We start from the raw sequence: 21,180 nt of genomic DNA, 5'->3' as shown, positions 1-21,180 counted from the left end.
TAGAACCAAAGTGGTACCAAACATGGCCTCCCACTGCCAAAGCTTAAGCCCGTGGTTTTTTGCCTAGGCACTTACAAAACTGACACGAACTCTCCACAACCAACCACACGTAGCTAATACGAAAATCTTTTTTTGCGTGACTTGTTGGATTATAAGGTCATTTTAACGGGTTCATTGGAACTCCCCTGTCTGAATGAATATTTCCGGTGTGGTGGTGTCTGTTGGTGACTCTCGTTGCCATTTCAGGGTTCGTTGTAATGTGATAAAGATATTGTTAAGCTTAATTAACATAGTGAGGATATCCTATGTTTAGGTGACGATGCATTTTAACGTTATAGAGCATCAATCAAGTATCTCACGATTAGATAGATTAATGACGATTTTTGGCTATCTGGTCTCTTATTTTTCTGGATTTCAAAATCGACAATTCACGATGTATTTCGAACTGATCGATATTTTTCGTTCGATGATTGAGGATTTGATCGATATATCGCTTTCTGATCGATTATATTTTAAAATTTTAAAATTTCGTTCGATGATTGAGGATTTGATCGATATATCGCTTTCTGATCGATTATATTTTAAAATTTTAAAATTTCGTTCGATGATTGAGGATTTGATCGATATATCGCTTTCTGATCGATAATTGAGGACTTAATCGATGTGTCGCGATCTTATTCGTATTTTTCGCTATTAGAAATTTAGAATGGCAATTGTAGATTCTCTCAAAGTTGTAAACGTTATTGTCGAGATCATTTGCACTCGCCAGTTTCACAATTAGTTACATCGTTTTCGCTCCAAACAGAATGATAGTGTTAAAATCAATATTCAAAAGATTCGAGGGCTTTATTTGTGTTACCTTAACAACAATAATATCACATAATAATAATATTATAATTTCCGCATTAGGACCACTTTAATATTTTATTTCCTAAATAATTTTTTTTGTGTTCAAAAAGTATTGTTTTGATGGAAAAGGTACAGTTTAGAGAAACATTATTTTAAAATTATACGTCTGGTATTGAGCTCCTTAGGTTTCCTAACCCTATTTATTACCCGTCATTTTTTGCGTATTTACCGTTTTAAAATAAATTATGAGAAATAATCGGGTGTGAAATCGTCTAGAACTCTAGAAAAAGACATCATTACAAAGCCATCAAATTTAACTGAATTTTCTGTGTGTATTTTCTGCAGTTCTGACCCCAAATTGTTCCGCGTCGCGTTGTAACATAAATCGTCATTCTGTCCCAGAAAACATTTTTAAATCGTAAACATTCTTTTATTATGAATATTTTAGGGAATTTGAATCGGGGTAATCTAAGAATTGAAAGAGGAAGCGACGTTTTCGTGTGATTGAATATTTAAAGGTAAGGGTCTCTTCTTACTGTTTCTGGTCCACTTTGAATATTTTAAGTTATTTGAGGTCGCCAAAAAAAACAAATAACATTTTCAAGTATGCTTAATAGCGCAGAAATTCTACTATGGACCGTATACTGTCTTAGGAAGTTTAATAATTAACTTAATTGCAATTAGATTAAGTTATGATTGTCAGAGGATATTATTTCTGCATTTTTAATAATAACGCCGAATGGACAATCTGTAAAAGGTTGAGTTCAGGGTTCATACAAATCTGGAAAAATTAGGGAAATAAAATAATAAATATTTGACAAAAAACTCAGGTAAATTTTGAATTTATGATTAAATTCAGGGAAATTTGAGGTTTGCTCTGATGGGGTTGCTTCAACTATGAAAATCCACTCCCGTTATTATTACTCCATATATGTGGAAAAAAAAAAACATGGAAAATTCAGAGAAATCGGTTTTACAAAAGTTGTATGAACCCTGGAATTGGTTGTGACCCTTAAGTGCTATGCTTAGTGTTAGTGTAATTGTTTAGTGTTTACATCTAGTATAGGGATAGGTCAGGGGGTGGTATATAGCTCAAGATGCGTCCTCCCATTTCCACCAATATGGCGCCTGAACTAAACACCGTAATATTTTGAAGATTATATACTCAAATTCTCGTCTAAAAATGGTTTAATAATTAATATCAAATCTTCTCGGGGGGCTAATCACTCTCGTATTCACTGTACACCGATTAGTTTCAAAATTTTAATCATTTTAGCTCTATCAATTATTGTAAGACTTTTAAAATTAGGTGTTATGCCCCTACAGCTATTCAGTTTAAAACAATTTCTCTTTTAAACAATAACAAACAAGATATTTTTTTTAATATTCAAATCTCAAATTTTGTCAAGCCTGGTAGAAACTGGTTAACTTAAACATTTCTTAATTCTAGGCCATAAAATTCTCATAATACAATTTTAATAATTTATATACCGAAAGGCTGGTACGTCCCACATATACAATGAAACTTACAAAATTTATTCCATTAAATCCGAGAGAAACTCTTTAACATTCTTAGAATTTAATGAGCCATCGTATGAAGTTTCCAAATTATTCCTCTCTATTCTACCCTACCAAGAAGTGATATCTAGTTTATTAGGTATAAGATGCCTAAGTATTCGCGCGCCATAGTCACAGTCCCCCTTTCAAAATACAAGGGGGGAAGTAAAAGGAGGCCGGGCTATTTCGCCTCTCCTCAGTCGGAAAATACGGAATTTTCGTCATTGGCGTCGCGCTGACGTGAATTTTCAAGAACCTATGAGATGCTGGTTGTAATTTAGAGGCGGGGATTAACTCTGGATCTACGTTTGGACTGGAGATAAAGCTGGAAATGTGGCGAATTTATACCTTCTGCCTACTAAACTAGATATCGCTTCTTGATTCCATTTAATACAGAAGAGAACAAACTCCGTTCGTCTTCCTCGGCATCCCCCCTTGAGAATTTATCGATGTAAAGGAACTTTAGAATGAAACGTCCAATCTCTCATTGTTAAAGCGATGCAGACATACGGTACTATATCTGTCTTGAACCAGACCTTACAAATACTTAAACATCAATTTCCAATACTTTATATATATATATGTTTAAAACCAGAAGGGGATAATAGAAGAAGTGTGACACTCTGTATCCTCTTAATACTTTAGTTATGGTACATAATCCTTCCCAGGCTCAAACAGTGGCGTCGCTAGGCCTTTTGGGGGGGGGCTATAGCCCCCCCCCAAATTCCAAACTTAGCCCCCCCAAAATAATCCGTAAACCCTACCATAAAATTGCTGTTAGCAACCTTAAATTCTGTAGTAATATATAAAAAATTATAATGATAGATAGTTTCATCTCTGCAGAGATGAATTTCAATATCAAACAGTACAATTTTGAAGAAAAGAACAGAGGGAGACCAGTAAAATATTTCGTGTTCTTTCGAAGGGAGTCCAAATAGTGTGAACTAAAGGCTAACCAAAACTAAAAATAAACTTAAGACGAGTGAAAATCCTTCAAAATCGGTTCCGTTTTTATCAATAAAAGGCTGTATATCTTTAAAATACGAATAATTTCACGTTGACACAAAATTACGTAGTTTTAAAGGTCTACACATTATCCAATGAACCCATTATGCAATTTTTTAATTAAGTTCTTATAATAACTAGTTTGACCAGATTTAGCCCCCCCAAATTTCAAACCCTAGCGACGCTACTGGGCTCAAAGCCTTTTTGTTTCTCCTGCTCATCAAACTTCAGATGGACATCGCACTGTGCAGGGTGAATTCTATAAGTGTTTGGTACTAAATCCCCAGTAATCAACCCACAAACCTTGATTGTCTTGACGTGGGACAAAAATCCACTAGCACATGCGCCTATAGAAGGATGATGAGGGAACTATTTATCGCGTATGTGATTCGGTTTAGTAACCTTGCTCCGAATGTTCCGATGTTGGAAAGGGGAGAATTGTTACAATTACACCCCGCTTTGTGGTACACTTCTCTCAAAGAGAAGTATGATATACTTCTGATAAAACTGTAACAAAGTGCGTTCACCGCTTATCACCGGCTTTTTTATTGAAATTGATGGATTGTTCTTGTTCTAATACTCTGCATGAAATTTATGATAATCCTTCTTTAGAAGAAGTATTTCTCGTTGAACCTCAGACATGATACTTTCTATCAAATATCTCTCTGTCTGTCTATACTTAATACCGTGCCAGAAGTATAAATGTTTCACTCTGGAATGTTGTCGTTATTATTAAAAGTTTCTGATAATTCTGACATAAATTAATGGGGATGTTGTTTAGGACATTTTGAGTCGAAAATGTAAATTCTATCTCCATTTTGCCACAAGAGTTAAGATTGATTTATTTTACGGTTGACCCCTTAAACTTAATTAAGAAACTGAAGAACAATGATTTATAATTTAATTAAGGGGTCATCCTTAAAACACTTTGATCATAGCGGGGATAGATTTAATTTAAGATGTAGGAATGGAGAACAGAGCAATCTGGGCGCGCGTCAAAGTCCCGGACCCCCTTCCCTGGGAAGGAGGGGTATGAAGGAAGAGGCGGGTCATAGCGGCAGAGGTAAAAAGGAATTACTTATTTTTGCAGTCCCAGACAGCAACGTCATCAAAACTTAGTTTAAGTGAGCCAATAAGATAATTTAAACTTTTCGTTACGTGTTGGAGGGAGGGACTCTATACTGTGCTATGAGTCCGACTGAAGTAAATACTAACCGTTCTCTATTCCTACTTCTAAAATTACATCTATCTCTGATCATAGTAACTGGAAAACAGGGACTCGAATGACAAAATGGAGATAGAAATTACATTTTCGACTCGAAATCGCTGTAAAAACCTACCCCTTAAATTATGGCAGACTTATCAGAAACAATCTGTATATCAATATATGCATACGATAATAATTTTTCTTGGACATCGTGTTTCAATGCCATTTATTTCAAGAGCATGATGTGCTTAGGCATATACCCAATCTGAAGTTCAAAGTACTTTACTACTTTCGAGACTAGCTAAATCACTCGCGTTTATAAAATAAAGTAAGACTTTTCTTTATACGGATGTTATGGATGGACCATTTTCTCAACTTGCTGCCTAAAAATACGTAGTTTTTTGGCACCAGGGGACGCCCCTTTTTAAATATTTTATTGTAGAATCAAAGCTAGGTACCAGGTGACACTGACACGTTATCGAAATAGCCCATTTAAAAAACACGCGATCTCGCGTTTAAATGTTTTTGTACCGTGTTCTCGCGCGAATCAGTGATGTATTATATGTTCCATCGTGAGATGATACCGTGGGTAAAGGCAGGGGCCATGTTGTTTTGATTGTAACTGGTTTGACCGGGTCTGTAGCATCGTTTTGTGGTCAAAATCCATTTGGTTAATGGATCTTGGGAAAAGTATCGTTGTCGAAAGAAAGCATCTTTGTTCATGAAAGATAATCCCGCCAGGGGCTTAAATACTTACAAGAGGCTCACAGGGAGCTTTGAACTTTTACTTTTTTTTTTCTCTTCACTTTTTTTTAAGTTCAATATGTTGTTTGTCGTTAAAATTTTACCAAGATAATCCGAATAGGAGGTAATCTTTCAACTTTTGAAGCGCACTTAAGAGACTTGTTAGTTATTTTTTTTAGTAAACTAAGCTTTAAAGATGTTTATTTTACAACGTGTTGCTTGCATCAGTGTGTTGATGATAAATATATCAACAAATAGCGGAGATTAATAAATTAGGTGATGCACGAATCTCTTAAATAGACCAAATTCAAGCCAGCCATTGGGAGGGAGAATACCCCGCAATGGCAGCCTCGTCCGTTTGTGTTGGTTTCTCTGTATGTAAATGGCCAATTTGGTCTTTATGTAACTGTCTCTAGGTGCTCGTAATGTCTCTGTTGTGAAAAAGAACAAACAGAAGACCCGAGAACGTTCAAATCTCGTTGCATCTTGCGGGCGCGCACGTACCTTACCTCGCGTTACTACCAACCATTGAAATCACAATTTATGACGTCAGAATTATGAGGCGTGACGAAATACTCAAACCCGGCCCACAAAACCCGCATAGATATTATTATTAACATGGGAGAAATGAAGGCACAATGAATCCAAGCAGCTTTTATGTGTTTCTGGTCGCAGCCAATACCATATAGCCATGAGTTAATAATATGTTAGCTCCCTATAAGTTACTCAGGCTCCATAGGCGTAATGTATCCAGCGATTTCTTCTCATTTCGCCCGCGCGGGAAGAAAATCCGAATGTTGCGCTCTCTCTTGTCGGAAAAAAATCCCGCTCGCACGGCTCCTCGAGAGTTGTTAATGTGACTTGAATCCAGAAAATTATACAACAGCTAAATCCATTCCACTGATCTCTTAACTGTTTTCTTAACCGAGGCTACTGAGCGAAATATTCGGCTGCTTAAATAGCTCCGATATCATTGGCTAGCTTCCACTACACGCGCTTCCGGGGAAAAACCGGAAAGAAGAGTAAATAAGATTTTCGTTCGCGTGGCGGCCGCAGAGCGTCGCATATAATTGGGAAGCCGGCGGCGCGGGAGAAAACGCTGGAGTATAAAAATGTATTGCCTGAGTAACTTATAGGGAGCTAACATATTATTAACTCATGATATAGCTGACTTTGCTCGAGTGGGATGAAATAAGCATTTGATCCCGCTATATATAGTTTAGTCCAACAGGTGACTTCGATAAAATAAAATTCCAATCAAAGGAGAAGTTTCGAAGTCGCATCCCAAAACATCCTAGCCATTCTATTTTCATTTTACAATCCACCCTTGCTAAATCTGTCACAAGTCAACCTACGCCGACCAATTTGTAATCGTAATATCTCAAATGAAATGAAGAAAAGAAAAGGCACAGTAACCGATTGAGCCCACGTTTCAAGACTACCACAAAAAAAAATTTAAATTAAAACACGAAACTAGACCTAAAACGAAACAATACCCACGTTAATCCTTTCCACCCCCGGAAATACCTGCGAGTTTTATATTCCATTCAACAACTTTTTAAATACTTTTTTCTTTCTTTTTTATCATTTGTCTGCATTAATTTCGTGGTGCTGTCAAATTTAACCGGGGATTACCTTCTTCTGTGCGGTATTAAAGGGTTATTTAACTTTGTAAAATATTATAGCATACGGGTTTTGGATAAGATTACGTTGCTGTATTTATAACGTAACCGAAAGATAAAGGTTTTTGGAAACTTCTTCGTGATTCAAGCTACCGGGTTTCAAATGGGGTTTATTTTTTTTTAACCCAAAGCATGTGGTGCTTCTTCTAATTTTTTTTGATCAGATTTGTTATTTGAGCTTAAAGGGATACCCTAGGCTAGATTTTTCTTCTTTTTTAATCGAAAGAGGGTATGAAGTATTGAATATATCAATTGGAACCATGTTTCTATCTGCAATATTAAAGAAGATACCAGCAATTAAGTTTTCGTAATGGATGGCACTACGCGTTAGGCTACTCCGCGAAGCACTGGGAAGTGCCTCTCCTTATTGGACGCCTAGTACCACCTGACGTGTTCGTCCAACAGAGGTACTCCCCAGTGCTTCGTGGAGTAGCCTAACGTGTAGTGTCAAATACGGAAACTTAGTTGCTCGTATCTTCTTTAATATTTTAGATAGAATCATGGTTCCAATTGATATTTTCATAATTTCATACCCTCTTTCGATTAAAAATGAAGAAAAAATGTGGCCTAGGCTTATCCCTTTAAGCTGAAATGAACTTTAGTCTTAACACATACTTTTGAAGCTTTAATTAGTCCTTTTTTATATAAAAAGCCAAAGCCATAAATTCCATATACGTAATATAGCGAAAGTATTAATGAAATCAGTTGGAACGTACCTACGATTTTTATGTTATATTTCTGGCCGCCATTTTTAAAGATGGCCGCGGATTTCAGAAACCATTATTGTTGCGTAACTATACTTTAGACCAAGAAGCGATATATAGTTTATTAGGGAGACGGTATAAGATGCCTAAGTATTCGCGCGTCATAGTCCTTTCAAAATACAAGGGGGGACGTAAAAGGAGGCCGGGCCATTTCGCCTCTCCTCAGTCGGAAAATACGTAATTTTCGTCATTCGCGTCGCGTTGACGTGGGTTTTCAAGAACCAATGAGATTCTGGTCGTAATTTAGAGGCGGGGATTAACTCCGGATCTACGTCTGGACTGGAGATAAAGCTAGAAATGTGGCGAATTTATACCTTCTCCCGAGTAAACTAGATATCGCTTCTTGTTAAGATTAATGTCCTTGCAAAATTTCAGCCATGTAATTAAAACGGTTCGAGCTGGGCGCATAAAGTATCAGTCAAAATCAATCAGTAGGAACTTATACATTGATAAGTTTTCTTAATCACTTTGATGTTCTTTTATTAGCCTATAATATTTTTTTTTTTTGGGTAACATTTCATTATCCCTCTAAGGTTCCTTTAATCATAATAAGAGCAACGAAACGATTAGAATCTGAACTCTTTGTAAAAAAAAAAGATTAAAAAACACTCCATAAACAGTAGCTCCCTGGTTTAGTTACATTTATACCAAAAAAAAAAAAAAAAAGAAATCTGGCCTGGCACGAAGTGAAAATGTGGATCACTTTTTCATTTAAAAAGGATGCGCTTGTATAAGGTAATGAAAGAATTTACGAGCCAGTTAACCCAGAGGGGGGATAGCTAATATAAAGGGGGTAAATGAGCTCGGCATACTTTAAAATTACCCTCAAAATGGGCCCACTATTCCAGCCAACTTATATCAAAAAAACAACTACTTTTCCTGGTTATATGCGTGGCTGTTATGTGCTACGGGACCTTTTTTTTTGTTAAAAAATAAAACCACACAACACGTTTTGCAATTTATCAAAAATCGATATCCCTGTACTCTATCGGTTTTCGAAACTCCGAATGAGGTTCCCCAATGATAAGCTTTTTGGTTGGTTTTTTACGTCATTTCATCACGTGTCATTAATTAATTAATGTTTCTAGAGAGGTGTGACGATAGTTCACCGTCCGTATATTATATTACCGGATCTTTATGAGATCAGATGAGCTGTTAATTACTAATTCCTAGCGTATTACCGTACGTAATATTACGTGGTTATTTACCCGCTATGTTACCGGTATTGTAACCAAATCCGCTGTTAATTACCAGTTCTTAGAGCACTGTTATATTACAATGGTAATAATAACTGCTATGTTACCGGTATTGTAACCAAATCCGCTGTTAATTACCAGTTCTTAGAGCACTGTTATATTACAATGGTAATAATAACTGCTATATTACCGATAATTTACGAAATCCGCTGCTAATTACCAGTGAAAAGCGTACCATAGTATTACAGTGGTAATATACCCGCTTCATTACGGTAATATACCCGCTTCATTACGGTAATATACCCGCTTCATTACGGTAATATACCCGCTTCATTACGGTAATATACCCGCTTCATTACGGTAATATACTAAATCCAAGATTAATTACCCGTTTCATGCAGCAGCTTAATATTCCAATGGTAATTTGCCCACTATGTTACCCAGTAAATTGTAGTAAAACAGGTGTATTACCAATAAATTTCCGATTTTCAATTCGTCTTTGAATCTAGTAGAAATTACGTTTATTTAAGAGGACCAAGTCAGTCAACATATTCAGTGTATAAACTGTATTAAAGGTGTAACATTAAGCTGTTAAAATTATTTTCCGAAATCCTTAATTGGGATGTTTAGGGAATCCGAGAGTGATAAGCTCTTTAGCAATTTCACTTCTCTAATCGTTTAGTTTTGCAATTAAACTTTGTATACATAGTTTTCAGACTAGGAGAATTGATGCAATTTTCAGCAGGAAGACAGGCTACTTGGCTAACAAAGTGCAGCACCAAATAGCCTAACCTCCTGGTGCTGAGGGGTGTAAATGGTATCAAACATCCTAGTCTAAATACGAAGTATTTTCGCGATGAGTTTTAAAGCGTGCGTATCCAACTTTTCTTGATATATAGGGTGAGCTGTTGAACTAACGATGATATATTGCTAAGCTTATTTACATAACATACGAGATTGGTTGGTTTTGTTCTCGACACTATACGGGGGCTTTTGATTAATTAATTTTTTGATAAACAAAGGGAATAGTAATTAAAAAAGGAAAAGGGGCCGGGTCGGAGAGAAGAACGAAATGATTAAAACAGAAGGATTAGAGACGACTAAAGAATGGAATCATTTTATGGTACTCGGTTGTATAAGTTTAATATGATTAAAATATCCAAGTGGTTTCATTGTACAAGTACTGATTGATAATGAACGTCTAGTTCAAACCGCTTATCTAAGAAAGCTGAAATTTCGCAGGGACGTTGCTTTTTTAAGTAGCTGCTATAGGTAGTGGTACATACCAATATTAAGTATTTGGATTAGTTAAATTTGTATAGTTCAGAATTTAATTTACGAAAATATACAGGGTGTTTCTGATAAGTCTGCCATAAATTAAGGGGGTGTTCTTTGGGAAATCAATTTTGAGTCGAAAATGTAACTTCTATCTCCATTTTGCTACATGGGGCACTGGTTTCTAGCTATGATTTTGAGTGTTTTAGGAATGACCCCATAATTAATTTAGAAATTGTCTTTCAGTTTCTTAGTTAAACTTAATGGGTCATTCGTAAAACATTCAAATCATTGACCCGGACAACAAAGTGTCATAGAAGTTACAATTTCTACTAAAAATCGTCCAAAAAACACCCCCCTTACCAGATTTCTGAGAAACAGGGTATACTTAAAAAGCACTTTGGTCAGAAGCGTTTGAAATCAGTGTGATTTTTTTTTCTTAATCACCATACTATAGGCTACTTAACTTTAATCTAACGCTTTCAACTTTAGCAGCTTTGTTTTTCGAGAATAAGGCCTATACGCCATTAAAATTCTCTTTATGTATAGGGTTTAGCACATTTAAAATTGAATTAGAAACTGTTCTGCAACTTTTAAGTGTCTCTAAAATGCGCTTTTATACCTTGAAGGAGAGAGGGATGGAGCAGAAACATCCATACCTGTAACGTTGTTGTCTGTACCCGCCACATACAGCAACGAAATCCTCCCAGCATCCTTAGCGTTTCGGTAGAGTCGTAGGGTACGGAAACGTCGAGAATGCCCCCCCTGTGTCTTAAAAATAGAAGCTAGTTCTCATTCAATGGCGCTACGCGGCAGCACTTAACAATCACCTACTGAAGGGTAGAAACGTGCGCAAGGTACACTGGGAGAGTTTCAGTGCCGCAGGTCGCCCATCATCATTACCACTCCATCTCATCTCTTTTCTCCATGTTTATACTTTCGACGTCTCTACGAAAGCTTAATTATTAACACAAAAGAGAAAAGACTATGCACTCTTAATTACAGTCTCCTTGGGATACCACCAAAGGCTTAGCTACCCTTTTTGTTTTCTCTTATAGACCCGAGGTGACATTTGCTATACAGGGTGTTTCTGATAAATCTGCCATAAATTAAGGGGTGTTCTTTGTTTACGATTTCGAGTCGAAAATGTAATTTCTATCTCCATTTTGCCGTCTGGGCCAATGTTTTCGAGTCAAGGTTGGATGGAGTATTTTACGAATGACCCCCTTATATTTAATTAAGAAACTGAAAGACAATGATTTCTAATTTAATTAAGGGGTCATCCCTAAAACACCCTATAATCATAACTCGAAAACAGTGGCCCGGACGTCAAAATGTCGTAGATATAACATTGGAGTATTTTATGGATGACCCCTTATATTTAATTAAGAAACTGATTAAGAAACTGATTGAGACAATGATTTCTAATTTAATTAAGGGGTTATCCCTAAAACACTCTAATCATAACTCTTAAAACAGTGGCCCGGACGTCAAAATGTCGTAGAAATAACATTTTCGGCTCAAAATCTCTCAAAGAACATCCCCCTTAATTTATGGCAGACTTATAAGAAACACCCTGTATAGCCTATTGTAGGTCTATGTTGCCGAAAGTGAAGATTTAGCGAAAGTCTCCCGCCATTCCCTATCGGCTCGTACGCAACCATCCAACCAAATCGTTTATGAAAGCGTGCAAAGTCTGTAGAATATCGTTGTTTAAAGACAAGGCCTGCTAAGGATAAGAGCTATACCGCTTTCGGCGCTGTATTTGTCGATGAGGTCAGCGCTATTCGTCTTTCCAATACCTCTTGAGAATACATCACAAAATACACACGCCTGTTGGTGGCTATTCCCTCAATCAGAATCAGGTTGGGTGTCAGCGCTGACCAAGCCAGACTCCCTTTGAACTCTAACCTCGATTTGATAGAGGTAAGAGCTAGCCTAGCTTAGTGCGTATTGACTATTCAAGTTGATTCTGATGGCCATAATGGAAAGGCCGGGTCAGTCCCACAAGTGGGCCGAACCTCGCTGTGGATGTGTCAGCAAATTTGGACTCGAGTAACGTCTCCCATAAGTTTATGTTCCATAAGTATGACACTACCTATACTTCGTAATGTTATAGACTTATTGAGAGCTAGTTCGAGAACGACTCCAGAATTGAGTATACTACACTCGGTTTTGAAGTTCATCTTCCTATTTAGTCTGTACTAAGCCTTTGACACCGCCTCACCAGGCATCGCTTTACGAGAATCTATGACCTACGTCCCTTCATGACAAGCTCCAGTTTATAACCAGTGACAAACTTATGGAACATATCTTATGAACTTATGGTACTCCCAAGAATCCAAGGTGCAGGACTCGTATCTTGGAAATGTTTTTTGGGTTCTTTTGTTGTTCTTTAAATACAGAAATTTTCCTTGTTAAAAGTTCTTTAAATGAATTTAAATTACGAGTGAACTTTTCGCGACCAAATTAAGTTACGTGTCATTCTCCTCCTAGTATATTTGGAAGTCCCTTCTGAGTTTGCATAATTTGTTACATTCTCACTTAAATTAGTCGGTGTTAGCAGTATACGTATTCTCATCTCTGAACCATTTTTGTGGACATACTTTGGATTCAAAGTGGTTACTGTTAATAATTCAAGTCAGCTCGTGTTTTCGTTGCGATCAAATCGTCAATTTATTCGATACTGCTTTGTCCACTTTTACTTGAAATATGCCATGATATACCAACCCAAGGCTTACCCAATGTGCAAACAACTTATTGGGCGAAATAACAGACAAGCCTTATATGTCACCCCCTTTATTCGACCTTGTCACAAGGTCAAATAAAGGGGTGACGAAATCTGGAGTGGTTATGTATGGGAAGAAAACCGTTATGATGTTATTTTTCAAGCAGAATGACAATTTGTGATGAAGGTGTGCATTTATATGCGTATAGTTATTTGTTCTAAAATAGTGTTGACTTGCTTTAAATTGAACTTTCATTTGTCAAAGAACTGTGCAAGAATAATGAATGGAAATAAATATACCACCTTTAATTCAACATTTATCTGAATCACAGTGTCACCTACCTAAGGTCAAGCGACCCTTGAACTTCCCTCTTAATAGTCTTGGGTGACGCTAGAACAGAGAAACCAAGACCCAGCCCAATTGGGACCAACGCCTCTTCAGCTCAGTTGGACAGTCTCACTAAAATAATCAGTATTTATTATACCTTCGTTACGCCAGCGGTATCCGTGTAATGTAAACAGTTGCATTTCGTAATAAAAAAAAAGCAAACTAAATACGGAATAGGATAGGGAATAAATAAAGCTGAACCAACGGAAAACGCGGTCATAAAAACGCCAAAACAAGTATAGTAAGAGGTGCATGGTGGGTAAAAACAAAACGAAAGAAAAAAGGCTTCCATTAAGTAAATTGCTCTATATTTAGCGTGGCCGTAGCTAATCATGGAATAGTTGGAAGTAAATGTAAAACGTTTTTGCGGTCTTTTTTATTTTAACCAGGATACTAATTGGCCTGGAAGTATATAGCCACGCTCATTATTTGAAGAGTTTCAAAGCGGAAACAGTTGTTATGTAACATGTAGATTAAGATAAAAACTAAAATGAAACTATCTTTTTACCTGTAAGACGGCGAGGGGTTAACTACTTCGAAAATTGTTCTGTCAACTTTTCGGATAAGTCAGTCTGACTGATCGACAGACTGACTGATAATGAAGGTCCAGCCCAAACCGCTTGCCCTAGAAGGCTGAAAATTTGCAGGAACGTTACTCATAAGTATTAAGCGCGTGCTAAGAAAGATTTTTGCAATCCGCCGCCATCTTAATAAATGGCGCCCAGAAATGTAAAACATCTTCTCTATGCAACAAAATCCGCGCGTTTCAACCGATTTCACAAATATTTAGTACACTGGTTTCCTTTAACCAGAAGTGAGATGAGACTAGAAGTGAAGGGTTCTAGCATTGATAGTAGATCCTGGCACTAGTGAACAAATTTGAGGATTTTATGCCGCTTCCCACGCGCCTACACTACTGAGAAAAAAATTGGTCTAGTTCCAAAAACATTTCCTACCCCCTTCCCCTCAACCTAAAGCGGCCGAACACGGACGCGGCTCCTTGAATCTAGTTCGGCCGTCTACCACCGCGAGCGTCTCACGTTTTGGAGGGAAAATTCAGAAACCGCTACTAGAGGGCCAACCGTTCTTGTGTTATCAAGAATATTCACTTTCGCCGAGTGAAGAATTTGGTTAGCTCAGTACTTCTGGTCTCATCTCACTTCTGCTTTAACCTATAGACGGGCTGAATGGTTCTTTGGGTTCCATTTATTGCCATCTTTTTAAATGGCGGCCAGAAATTTATTAAAAGAGGCCTTCTTTATGGAATAATGTCCGCGTGAAAAGTAATAAAAATGTCCCGACGGGCTGACTGGCAACGCCGAGTGCCTTCGCTCCTAGGGTGCTACAAATATATTAGTCAACCCATTCTTTACATCATTTTGATGGAAGTTCTTATTACACGCGAGCGACACTGCGGGTAAAAGCTAGTTTTCTATAATTTCTGTAAATTTATTTATAAGCAATTCGTATTAATTTGTAGGAGCATTCGTATAACCAGAAGTATATAATATTTCTTTTCGGGAGAAGTGTACTGCACAAAGCGAGGTAATTGTAAGATGATTCTACCCAACATCATTTTACATTTGGAGCAAGGTTACTAAACCGAATCACATACGCGATAAATAATTCCCTCATCATTACTCTATTAGCGCTTAACTATTTGTCAAGGCGCAAGCGCTTGTGGACGAGGTTTGTGGGTTGATTACTGAGTATTTAGTTCCAAACAGTTATAGAATCCACCGTAGCACGGTGTGATGCCCATCTGAAGTTTGATGAGCAGGAGAGCAAACAAAAAGGGCTCCCTCGCCTGGGAAGAATCATGTTACGTAACTAAAGCATTGGGAGGATACAGAGTGTCATCCTTCTTCTATTATCACCTTCTGGTGTAACTATTGCACCGTTTAATAATATAGCTTTTTTTTGCGTTCAAGTTTCACTTATTTTTAGGATTTACTATGCAAAAATTAATTTGACACGTTTCTTTTTAAAAAAATTTCAAAGCTAATGGGAACCATACCTTTTACATTTCGAGTGTTTTGTCCCTCGCAAATTAAAGTTGCTACCTTAATTTCTATTGTATTTTCAGTTTGAAACAGGTATTTTTCTATATACGTTCTTTTTGCTTTGTTTTGTTTTATTTTATCCAAACGGGCGATCTAAATAACTATTATTAAAATTGAGAAATTACACAATTAATGTTTAGGTTAGGGAGTGCAGTGTGCGGGCCTAAATATGTTTGATTATTACTCCGCAATAATTTGTTCATAATAGTTTAAAAATCATTTAAGGCATTTAATTTTGCAAAGGGCAGGGCGCGCTTAGTTTTTATTGAATGGGCGAATGTAAGTTTTTATAAATTTTTGGGTTAATTTGACCTAATTCCCCCGATTATGATAATACATCGATCGATATTTAAACTAGATTAAAATTAAATAGCGCCAACCAACTCGAATTAATTTAAATTAGTTCAAAAATGATTGAGTTGCCGTATTTTCTATTGTGACGTAATGGAGAGAGGTTTAATTTAACAGTTTATACTTCGATTGAACGATTATTATTGAAGTAATATTCTACAATTAAAAGTTTGACCCATAAAATGTAAGTTTTTAAAGGTTGTGTTTTGGGTAAAGCTTCTGTTCATATATACAGGGTGTTCCCAAATAGGTTAAAGTGTTTAGGGAAGACCCCTTAATTAAATTAGAAATCATTGTCATTCGGTTTGTTAATTAAGTTTAAGGGGTCAACCATAAAATGCTCCAATTATAACTCGTAAACGGTGACCACCCTTATGGGCAAAAATTCATACAACGTTTTCAACTCAAAATTGATTACTTCGATTCTTTAATTACCCTTCTTGGAGCACCCTGTATTAACTGTTTAAAATATTTTATATATGCTTAAAAAGCCCACGATGTGTTACGTCAGGCGTATAGTGGCGGTTTTTAATGCTTTTTAGTGTAATTTTTAACTTTGACTATAAATTTAAAATAAAAATTAATTAAAATTAGAGCTAGTACACGCCCACTTCTCGAAGTTTCATCCGGGAATTAAAATTAAAGATTCTCTGTGTTTTTTCTATATTTTGCTATGACATATATTAAAGGTACCATCGGCGGATGGGTAAAAATAATTTGAAATTCGTCAGACACGTGACCTAGGAGAGGCGTGGTTCAAAGAAGCGTATAGTTCGTTTAATTTAAATAATTATAGCACTTCAGGGAATAGGTGAGAAGTCCCACACCATATGGAGTCTTTGTAACCTTGGCCTCACGTGATGCCTGTGAGGTATTTCAAATATTCTTACCCACCCGCGATGTCTTTAAATAACTTTAAATTTGTACAGTAAAGGGTATACACTGAGAGACTGACCCTACAATTAAACAGAAATCGTAAGTTTATAAGATATGCTCCATAAGTATGACACTACCTATGCTCCGTAATGCTAGAGACTTACAGCTCGAGCTAGTTCGAGAACGACAAGCGAGAATTGACTACACTCGGTGGTTAATTTTGCAGTCCATCTTCTCCTATTTAGTCTGTTCTAAACCTTGATTGCGCCTCGAATCTATGACCTACGTCACTTCATGACAAGCTCCAGTTTGTAACCAGTGACAAACTTATGGAACACATCTTACGAACTTACACAGAAACTGTGTGGCCAACAACCCATGCCCATCACGAAATTAAAAATTATTTTTAAAAAATCCATATATTACGAAATATATTTCGTTTCCTAATTGTAATTCCAAACCCGGACGGTATATGGTATTCCCTGTGGTAGAAGTCATCTACCTTCATCCGGTGCTCTTTTTTTTTAAGGAAAAGTTCAGGTAACATAGCATTATACCTTTAAAAGAACCCACCGCCTTTTTCTAAATATAAAAGAAATTAAATATTGAAAAAGAAATAAAAGATCTCTTGTTACAAGACTATACCCCAACGAAATTGATTGGTTGAATTCTTACAGGCTGAGATTGGTAACAGCGTGGGAAATAAGGCGGTGGCAAAGGGCAAATGACCAGTTTAAAAATTGCATGGACCAGTTTAAAAATTAAATCGGAGGGGGGTCAGTGGTCCACGGCACCACTAAGAAAATTCAAAGGTAACCAGAGTCAACTATTTTAATTATCCACCTCTATAGTTTAGCAGACGGCACGCCCTGGTCAATGGTCGTGGACCAGTTTATTTATTCCAGGACAGGGGGGGGGTTGCTGGTCCAATGTCCAGTTTTAAAACGATCCTTATCCCCCCCCGTCCCTGATTGGTAAGGGTAAGGGTGGCCAGCAGACGCCACCAAACCAATGGCGGATTGCGCAGTAGTTCTTTTAATTTTTGAAGACTAATTAAATGCTAATTATTTTGTAATAAGAGATCATTTATTTTATTTTAATATTTAATTCCTTATATAGTTGGAAATATTCCGTTCTTTTAAGGTATGTTATTTTACTTGAACTTTTCCTTTAATGAAATTTGAGTGTAGATTCAGTCTTTAAGAGAGCTATTTTTTCCCCTAGACACGAGTAATTATGCGTCTGAAATTTTGTAATATTAACGAGTATAGCCATGCAGGAACTAGCTCTCTCTGTTGAATATGAATTCGTTCTCCTTGCCTAAGCGTGAAAGTGAGCTTCACAGACCATGGGTGGGGCGCACCCCTGTTAATTTTTTTTTTTGAAAATATGTAAAAAGAAAAAAAAATTATAATAAATTTTAGAAAAATTGTATTTGAAGTTTGTCGAACGAACGGACCCCTCCCTTCAGACGAGTTCTTCGCGCCAACTTGCTTAGCACTTTGAAAAAAGTAACATTAGTTCGATCCCAGGTTTAAACCGGCCATTTTGATTCGAGTCACGTGCTAGCTCGTGCCTATTTCGCTCCAGTTATGTACATTTTTTAAATTAACAACCTTGCCAAAGGCTATAATGAAATAGCTTCAGATATCCATCTGTATGATCCATCGCTTTTTTTGTGTGGTTGCAAAAAATGGGTTAATAAAATTGTATTGGTTGATTTCGATGAGGATTAAGGGCTGTTTTCCATTTATGTAGCATCATTTTGTCTTAATTTTGATTGTAGAATTATTAATTGCAACTGGAGTTAAAGGAGACCGCTTTTGGTAGTTCAGCACTTGAAACGTGTTGATAGCGTTTAGCTTGAAAACTTGTTTATTAGCTCTTTATATTGACGAATTTAAAATAAACTGTTTAGTCAAACAACAATGATTAAGGATGGAGTGGGAATGGGAATGGGAGTGTCATTAAATTTAAAAAGCAAGAATAATAAGGAATGGTATTGGAATTATACTTCTTCGGAATGTAAAGTTAAAACGTGAATTCATTCTAACTAAGAATGCTTGTGAATAGACCTAAAAATAAAATAAACAATCTGGCCATATATATACGCCCGTTAAGGGGCAAATTGAAAATGAAGCAAGCGCCATCTAGTGAACAGAAATACAAACTCAAAGGTGACATTTTTTCATTGGCTGAAAACATTCTGACACTAAAATTCTGCCTCTGCGCATTTCTAAGCGAACCAATAAGATCACCCCTCATTCGTGAAAGCCCGGTTTAGAAACTCGTATGGCCGTTGTAAATTTTGAATGAATTTATTTTTAGGTGTATTTCAACTCCATTAGACGTGTTTCTTCTTGAAAGGGCAGTTAGCTAAAATTAAAGTTACTCAGTTACGGCACTTAATTGAAAACACGTCACTAAGAAGTATAGGTAGTGTCATACTTATGGAATTTATCTTACAAACTTATGCTAAGAGTTTGTGACAAGTTCTTGTTTATAACTTAATCGAATTCAATCGTGCTGATTGAACGAACCATGGGAAAACGAAGTATCCCAGTTGTCTCGTAAAATTCCTATTTGATAATTTTTGTTCTTATTTTCTCTTTAAAGAAACAGGTTTACTTTGACTAAGCTTTGTTCTTTTAAGGGCATAAATAGTTTTAAATAAATACAAAGAAGATATAGTTTGTTACTACTTTGTAATAACGAGCACGTCAATCGTCTCGAATGTTTAATTGTGTAAAGAAACTGGTTTTTAAATTGTTTATTATTTACCGTTATACAGGTATTTAAAATATTTAATGAGGAATTTATTCTTTTTTTGGTACCTGATCTTATATAATGATAAGTATTATGCCAATATGTTAAATAGACGATGAGGTTATGGCCCTCTGAAATTTCTGGAACGAAAATATCTTTTTATTGGTTAAGGTATCCGCACATAAATTGATCCTTCACCATTTCTATTACATCTAACCTCTCTCAGTCACCCTAATAATTTAAACCGCACGCTTCAACTGCCCGAGAAGAAATGACTAATTTTATCATTCGTTTCACCGCATGTGGCGTCTAACCTTTGACCTACGCAAATCCGAATAGGTCGATCTAGACCTACTATTACGGGGTAATTTATAATTAAAATAATTCTTTAGGCTTATCACGTTGAAAGTTACTAGTCCACCAAATTCCTTATTGTTTCAAGCCATATATCTATCGTCTTTGGATCGACCTACAAATCATTGCTCCGTTTCTGTTTGTAATATTTTTTCAAATGAAAGCGAAGTAATTCGTGATGAAAACGTTTCAACAAGGGTTGCCACAGTGACAGGGAAAACCTGGAAAAATTAGGGAATTTTAAAATGGGTCAAGGAAAAGTTAGGGAGTTTTAAGAATTTCAACAAAGTTAGGGAATAGTAGCAAAAATATCTGGGGGTCAACGATTTAGCTGGGTGATGTTTTAAACGCCGTTTTAGTAAGATCACGTTTGACCAGACGTTGCATATTCATAAAATGCGATTAAACTAAATAGTAGGCTTATATCACCCCTTTTTTAAATTTGAACAATAAAAGAATGTCAGGGAAAATCGTAGAAAAATGTCTGGGAAAATTAATCTAAAAATTTCGCGGTAAGTTGGTAACCGTGTCTAGGCAGACCCCTGACAAACATACCGTGTGTTACCCGCGTATTTTTCGCCAGTACAAACTGTTGCCGAGATAAACACTACTTTTGAGTACCAGTGAGCACGTATAAGAAGGAGAGTCAGATTGAAGGGGTAAGGTAACTATAACGGCACAGCCCGATATCTCTCTCACGCGCACCCACCTCGGCGCACAGCCTTGGAGCCAGACGCCTCGTGACCCATTAACAAACTTCTGACTTTTTTGCCTCTGTTGAGCCTGTGCGGAACTCTGATACTGAGCTACAGCTCGGTACCGGTTTTGAAAGGGGACTGACGGAGAATTCGGTCTCTCTCATACGTGCCCACTGTTTTGACGGTGCTAAAATGATTACACGAAAACCGTACAGTTAATTTCGAAGTGATTAGCCCCTCACTTTCGTCTTCCGTTGCAATTAATGCCACTGATTCACAGTGGGGTCACTCCTAAAATCGAAACTACAATATAACTTCCCACAATCAAAAATTCCAATGACTTATTGGACCCAATATTTAGGTTAAAATGAAATTTTTATTTTCACTTTCAGTCTAAATATTTTCGATAATGCATTCTCATTCTCGCTTTGATCCCTTCGTTTAACAAATAACAATAAAACTTGGGTATTAAAAACCTCATTATACGAAGCATCTTAGAGACCATGCACCGTCGAGCAACGTTCTATTGTTCAGAACAACATAGCGCGTAAACACATTTGTATAAAAATTTTTCACTCTCGATTTCTGGGAAAGGATGCATTGTGTTCTTGGCCGTTTCCATGGATTGATGCCTTCTTGACTCCTTTTCTCTCCAGCGAGCGAGAGAGAGAGAGGGA

At 36.7% G+C, this 21,180-nt stretch overlaps 1 protein-coding gene across 2 annotated transcripts in view; it reads left to right on the top strand.

The window, feature by feature from the left end:
• Positions 1–21,180, top strand: part of LOC149610465 (uncharacterized) — a 123,220-nt gene that overhangs the window by 23,160 nt on the left and 78,880 nt on the right. The window contains exon 1 of one of the 2 annotated variants that reach the window (XM_089859476.1): positions 1,287–1,367. The exons of the other annotated variant lie outside the window; for it this stretch is intronic. The gene's annotated coding sequence lies outside the window, so the exon portion shown is untranslated. Of the gene's footprint in view, positions 1–1,286; positions 1,368–21,180 lie in introns of those variants that run through there. 2 annotated transcript variants of the gene reach the window in all.

The sequence above is a fragment of the Phalangium opilio genome, unplaced genomic scaffold, assembly GCF_054372755.1.
Source record: "Phalangium opilio isolate 3A_F unplaced genomic scaffold, DU_Popi_V2 ptg000329l_1, whole genome shotgun sequence".
Classification (NCBI taxonomy): Eukaryota; Metazoa; Arthropoda; class Arachnida; order Opiliones; family Phalangiidae; genus Phalangium; species Phalangium opilio.
This window is presented reverse-complemented; position numbering and strand designations above follow the sequence as displayed.